The 7,500-nt window shown below is 38.5% G+C and overlaps 1 protein-coding gene across 2 annotated transcripts in view; it reads left to right on the top strand.

The window, feature by feature from the left end:
* Positions 1 to 7,500, top strand: part of dip2a (disco-interacting protein 2 homolog A) — a 131,712-nt gene that overhangs the window by 67,498 nt on the left and 56,714 nt on the right. The window lies entirely within an intron of this gene.

Raw genomic sequence — 7,500 nt, 5'->3', positions numbered from 1 at the left:
TATTTTTAATTTAATTTAATTTCATTCGTTCATTTTCTTTTCAGCTTAGTCCCTTTATTAATCAGGGGTTGCCACAAAAACACCAACTGACCCAGCCGAGGCTTGAACCAGCAACCTTCTTGCTGTGAGGCAAATGTGCTACCCACTGCACCACCATGCTGCCCTTAATTTAATTTAATTTGTTTGTTTGTTCATTTTAAATTAATTAAATAAGTAATAAATTAGTTTAATATTTACTTATTTTATTTTATTTATTTTTAATTTAATTAAATTTAATTATTATTATTTAATTTAATTTAATATTTTATTTGATTATTTTTTTATTTATTTTATTAGTGTTTTAAATTTTTGAAAATGTTTAATTTATTTTAACTGTATTTTATTTTGTTTATTTTTTTATTAATTAGTTATTTTATTTTATTTAATTTTCCAAAATCATAGGCCTCAGTCTCAGATCATCAATTTTCCATAATCCTTTTTCCCTCATCATGACAGGTCAGACTGTGGATGTTGTTCATGTGTGATGTCCAGTATTCAGGCTTAATCTATTTTCCTGGTGTCTGTTTAATTTTAGATCGTCCTGCATGAAAGCTTTCTAATGCTCGCGGTGTCTTGTGGAAAAGTGAGCGTCTGTCTGCTCTGACTCTGTGTTTTTGGTCTGGCTCTGAAACAGAAATTAGCTCTTGATTCTGAATGAGTATTTCAGCAGAGATGATTGTCATTGTAGGATTTATCGTTGTCTTTTTCTGAGCTGGTTTACAGACCACAACACTTTTTCCCATCATCCTCCAGAAGTAAAACCTACGGGACCCTAAACATATCAGAAAAGAAAAACACTGTAGCATCAGTTTACTGTAAACAACATATTGCAGAAATAATGTATTTAAAACAATACACTTAACAGTTTCTCAGATGTGTGAAGCCTGTTGCATTGTCAGCTGTTTGTTACCCAAACAACATGTATATTGTTCTTTGGATTGTTCTGTAGCCATTTTTTTTCTAAACAGAGCACATACCATATGGCGAAACCGTAACCCTAAAACCATGGGCTCTATTTTATCGGTCTAGGCGCAAAGTCAAAGCTCATGGGGCAAATGGTGTGTGGACCAGGCGCATGGTATAACAGGGTTGAGCTTATTCTCCTAATGAGTTCTGAGTGTGTTTTGAGCCTTAAACCAATCAGTCTCGTCTCTCATTCCCTTTAAGAGTCACTCCATGGTGCATTTGCTATTTACATGGCGGACTTTATAAGTGTAAAAACCGAACACCTCCAGAGTATCTGCAGCTAGAGATATTTGTGTATTGCTGTTCACCCTGTGTGTATTCAGCAATGTGTGAACCTGCATAGGTGCATAACTAACGCGCTCTGCGCTGGACTTCAGAGCAGCTTTCAGTTGGTCAATGGTGTGGTCTATTTCAGGTCCTCAGAATAGCTACGCACCAGCAATGAGCCTTAACACACCTCCTTTATAGACCAGCACACCCATGAGTGGTGTAAATTGATTTGCTATTTAAACAACATGGCAGAAAATATAAAAATTAGGGTTGTGCTGGTCTGGAAATAGCAACAAATTATGCAAAACACATCTTGCGCCTTATTGAGCTGGGTGTATGATAGGGCCTCATGATACAAACCGAACCGTGACTAGATTGAACCATTGCACCCCTAATATTCACATGTACATGGGTATTTTCCATGCTTTTATTTTTAAAACAATCTCTGTCCTCATGAAAAAGCCATAACGCACTGTAATGCATGTTAAGGGCATGCTGAACCAACAGGGGGCGATAATGACGCTTATCATGGATCCACACCAAACACACAATTAAGTATTTTCGTGAGTGAATTGCATACAAGTCAATGAAAACAACAGAGGTGGATTACTGTAAAAAATAAAATTAGTTAGATTCAATTAATCGTCAATATAATCGCCCACCCAACTAATTGATTAATAAAATCGAATCAAAATAAATAAAATAATCGTTAGTCGCAGCCCCAGTGATGTGCATTTCTTAAACTGATAAAAGGAGACATGTTAAAATAACCCAGAGAATTGACATCTACTTTATGTTTACAGTATGCAAATAAACCTGTTTATTTGTTACTTTAATGTGCTACAATGACGGTTAACAGTAATGAATTAATTAAAACAATAATTAATTGACAATATTAATTATAATATTAATATTAAGATTTAATAACAATATTAAGGAGCAGCAACATTTATACAGTCTTATAGCTATGACTGGCTCTGTAAGTCTCCTCGTCTTTACGTTGTTGCGTCCTGTTTAATATTTTGCTCCAGATCTGACTAGTAACACTCGTTATGGAAACAGGAATGTGATTGGCTGGTCATCAACCAATGGTGGCGTGACAATTGTTTTGCTTAGCAACTGGACGGAGATACTTGTAGCATTCGTGGCTTTGTTATGTTTGCACATAGTTGAGCTTTTGTGAAGCCGAACACACACACACACACACACACACACGCACACACACACACGCACACACACACACACACACACACACACACACAGGTCAGTGTTTTTAAAAGATCTCTTCTGCTCACCGAGATCAGATATACATTAACAGTATTACAGATTTTGCACATATTTTAATATGTAAGTTATTTATTTGACTCAGCTGTTCAACATCATCACTGTAGTTTTGCGATCCTTCAGGAGTTATTCAGATGTCAGACCTGGATTGGGTTCCAGTAATCAGAAACTAATGTAAAGTGCATTTCTCCTGTTCTTCCATAAATGAGACCAAATAAAACCAATCACAATTAATTTCAACATCCTTTAATTGATTTTTTGTTTGTCCATTTCAGTGTCAAAAAAGCTGACTGACCCAGCAAGACCCGTTCAGTCGCCGCAGGGGTCAGAGTTCAGAGCGGTTGCTAGGCAGACAGTAAACAAACCTCTGCATGACTATAGATCTCTGTGTTAAGCTGAGAGAGATCTGCGTTCATTGTTTCTTAATTGTGTGCATTTGTTATGCAAAAGGATGGCACGGTGTCTCAGTGATGGCCTCACAGCAAGATTGAGCTGGGTCAGTTGGCGTTTCAGTGTGGAGTTTGCATGTTCTCCCCGTGTTGGCGTGGGTTTCCTCCGGGTGCTCCGGTTTAAAACATTTTTGTGTAAAACATATGCTGGAATAGTTGGTGGTTCATTCCGCTGTGGCGACTCCTGATGAATAAAGGGACTAAAACGAAGGAAAATAATCGAATATTATGCAAATAATTTAACCTTTATTTGAAAATGTGTGTCGTTATTCAAAATATCTGAGTAGCAGAAACTGCACAATCGCTCTGCTCCTCTGAGTTTATACTATATATTGTCATACAGTAACTTCTCCATTCATTCATCTCCGTTTTTTACACGATTTTTTACTCATTTTGATAAATGTGAGCTTCTTTAGTTGAAAAATATGATTATTCTGCAAAATAACGGTAAAATAATTAAACAGCCCCTATTATACATTAAATAGGGTCATATTTTGGTTTTGGGGGTCTCCAACAGCATGCTGACCTGCATCCAAAACACTTTCATGGTCTTATAATCTGCATTTATTTTTACCTAATTATCCCGGCGACCCCCATATGATTCGTTCAGTGATTCATTTGTTCCCAAACCCCTCCTTAGCGCTAAGCTAATCTGTGCTAATTGGACTGATGACTGCCTGTTGCGATTGGTCGACAGCGTTCAGCACGAGACAGAGTGAAATGCCCAGCACGGCTTATCAACAATATTGAAGTAGTCAGAGTGCAGAGTGTATGTGTGAGCACACCTACCAACACTCTTGTTTTTCCCGGGAGTCTCTCGTATTTCAGACCCATCTCCAGCCACCCATTTTGTTATTTATCCCGGAAAACTCCCGTAATTTCAAAAATCTGGAAAAATCTGCTCTCCGTTAAAGAATAACAACAATAACGTTAACAATAACAATAACGAATAACGTTAAATAAAAAATTAAAGCATTTAAATTTAACAGAAGGCCTAATAATTCTGATTTATCTGTATATAAAATATATACTAGACAGATTAGTCCATGTTATTGTGAGTGTATGATGAATATTACTATAAAACACTTGGCTTTTTCTGATGTGATTTGCTTTGGTTTACATTGTGCATTTCTCAGCGTGTCTGGAAACGTGTCAGAACATAACTCTATTCAGATTTTTATCCTCAGTGTCCTCAATATTTAGTTAAATCGAGTCCAGCAGTGTTCAAGTGTGGTGTGATAGATGGTGTAAAGCACAGAGGTCACAAAAACTCTTCAGTTTCTCCTTTGTGCTGCCGCATGGATCTTACATAACTCTAATACTGCAGTTCATCACCAGCCTCAACTTCAGAAAGATGCAGATTTCTGCAGATACACTCAAACTGGGTTGCCAGGTCCATGAAAACATTTAAGCTCAATGATGACAGCTCGAAATCTGCCTAAAAGGAGAGAAAAGGAGCCCAGTGTTTGTTTTCCTTGTACAGTCAGAGTCAGTTGCTGTATTCCCACAAAGGGAAAGGTCTTATCTTTTATTTTTGTCTGTTCTATTTATACTGTTCATACAATAATTTTCCTTAGGCTTAGTTTCTATTTCTTAAGTTGCCACAGCGGAATGAACCGCCAACTATTCCAGCATATGTTTTATGCAGGTGAATTCCTTTTCAGCTGCAACCCAGTACTGGGAAACACCCATACACACTCACGTTCACACACATAATTGTACTCTACGGCCAATTTAGTTAAGGCAAGGCAAGGGAAACCTGTCGTAAAGGTCACTAAACAGATTAACAAGACTCAGCCCAGGTGTATGTGTGTGTGTGTGCTGTTTATATAGTCTTTGAATCAGTCCATAAATAGCTTCAGCTGTGTGTGTTTGCAATCAGTGGGAAGCAGGAACCGGTGTGTGCGAGTTGCATGCTGGGAGTTGCAGTTCTTTTATGTTGTGGTGTGCAGCAATTCGCAAGGATTAGATCGCTGGAGATTGTGACAACAGTGCTGACAATTGAACCACCGTGCTGCCTATTTATATTGTAATTAAATCTATTTTATGCAGATACACTGCATATGAGAAGACAGGTCGCACACCAGAAGCGCCACTCGGCGACATGCAGCATCAGGTTTCTATCAGGGTGCACACACTGGCGCCGCATGTCGGCGGCTGTCCGCGGCGCCCAGCCATGACTCAGGACACTGTTCATATTCCTGCCGCGCCACAGAGCGCCCTCTGATTAGTTTCATGTTAAATATGATGCGAATGTGCGCGTCTGGTGTGTGATACTTTTAACTGTCATGTGTGTGTCGTGTTGCGGTGCCGAGCGGCGCTTCCGGTGTCCGACCTGCTTACATCATCCTATTTGAGCTAAATTAATGAAACCTTTACAAAGGGAGCTCTTCAAATCATCTGGTGAAATTATATTCACATTGCGGTATATATCGCAGTAAAACTAAATATCACGATGTCTGATTTTTCCAATTTATTTACTTACACCTCCACCCCGACCCTACCCCTCACGGTAATGTAAAAATACTAATTATTGTTGTACGGTTGTTGTACATTGTACAAATGATGCTATAACTGATGCCCAAGCTGTATTTATTCCTTCTAGACATTACTTTCCGCTGTCAGAAGAGGGCGTGGCTCATTTAGTATGCTGTGCTGCTTTTATTTCTTGGGTTGCCAGGTATGCATTCCAAGATCAATGCTCATTAAGTAATTATTCTTTTTTTTCAGGTGTTTTTTTGGCTTTTATTTCCTTCTAGATGTGATTTGAGTGTGTGAAAGAAGCACAGGGCATTTGAAAAACATTAATATTTGGTCACACTTCAGTATTATTTAATATTTGGTACAATTCTCGCTATTAATAAACCATTAACCGTGACTTTTAGCTAAATAAACTGCTGATTATTAATAGTTAAGCATCAAGAAAAAGAACATGCAGAATATGTGCTTTATAAGTACTAATAAACGGTCAATATCTTAATATTAGACAGATAAATAGACACTAGGTAATAGTAAGAAGTGGTAGCTAAAGTGTTATAAATACACATATATTTAAATGTGTATTCAATTCTGTGTTTATTCACATGCCATTAGAAGCAATTACACAAAGTTCTAGAAGTGAATGCATCTTTCAAACTCTAGTTTAGTGAATGTACTGAGCAGATGTGAAGCTTGTGTGAGTGTGAGACAGTCTCAGATGTTCTCCAGGTATTTTGTTACCCAGATCAGGAGGCGTCTGAAGTGGAGACAAGATAAATGTGTGAATGCAGTGATAGCGTTGAAACTGAAGAGTGTCTCCTCACCGCTTGATTAAAAGTCAGCTTCTCACCCTGTTCACTTATGTGTATTTCATTTGGCTCTAGAGTTTTATTACACAGTTTCGTGACCTTTATCCAGGGATGCTGCTCTGGCTCAGTGTAAATATGTGCATTAGCCTATGCTTTTGTGCAAGCGCAAAAACATACTTCAACATACAGACTGCAGTTTGTAGGTGAAATGACCACTAGGGGGCAGTATGATGACAACAACTTGTGTTCCTTTTCACAGGACGTTTTGACATACGTGACGTAATGACATTTACAGGGACGTATTATTGACGAATATAGGATTATTTTCATGCTGTTCCTCAAAAAAAAAACCAAATAAACACTTTAACGCTGTTTATGATTTGCAATGAATACGTTTGCATCACATATCTATCGCCACATGGAGACTCTTCTGGATACTTTTCAGTTCGATTGTGATTGTGCAGCAGAGCTCTCGGCTTCGAGAAGGTAAAACTGTGTTCGCAGTGCACTTTTCTCTCATGCTTGCTTTTGAAAAAACTATTGGTTGGGTATAGCGAAGGGTTTAGCTCAGTGGTTCACCAGCTGATCTGTACGACAAGCTCTGCTTTCTCCTGGACGTGTACAAGAAGAGGTTGAGGATAGGGTTGGGGCTAAGGCGGAGGGCTGTCGCGGACGAAAATGAAGAAGGTTGGGGAGTCCCGGAGAAAAGTGAACTGCTAAAAGGGGAGGAGGGCGGTTGAGTAGGGGGATCGGTAAAATGAGATGACGGATACGGCGTGTTCCAGCATAAATTAAGCTCTGGTTTCAACCCTGCTTCAACACACTTACCTGTAGGCTTCAAACAAAACTGAAAGCCTCAATTAGTTTGATCGGGTGTGTTTAATTAGGGTTAGAACTAAACTGTGCAGAGCTGTGGCCCTCCAAGAACTCAGTTTGACACCTGTGCCTTAAATAATGTATTTCAGATTTGCAAAAATGCAGACAGCGCCCTCTTGTGGATTTGTCATCTGAAACGTACAACAAAATATACCCAAAGTAACCTATTTCAGATTCGCAAAAATGTATACAGCGCCCTCTAGTGGATTTTAACATCTGAAACGTACAACAAAACACACCCTAAATAACTATTCAGATTCACAAAAATGTAGACAGCGTCCTCTAGTGGACTTGTTGTCTGAAATGTGCAATGAATTGTACCGTAAGTA

Source organism: Danio aesculapii, chromosome 9, assembly GCF_903798145.1.
Source record: "Danio aesculapii chromosome 9, fDanAes4.1, whole genome shotgun sequence".
In the NCBI taxonomy this organism is placed as follows: Eukaryota; Metazoa; Chordata; class Actinopteri; order Cypriniformes; family Danionidae; genus Danio; species Danio aesculapii.
This window is presented reverse-complemented; position numbering and strand designations above follow the sequence as displayed.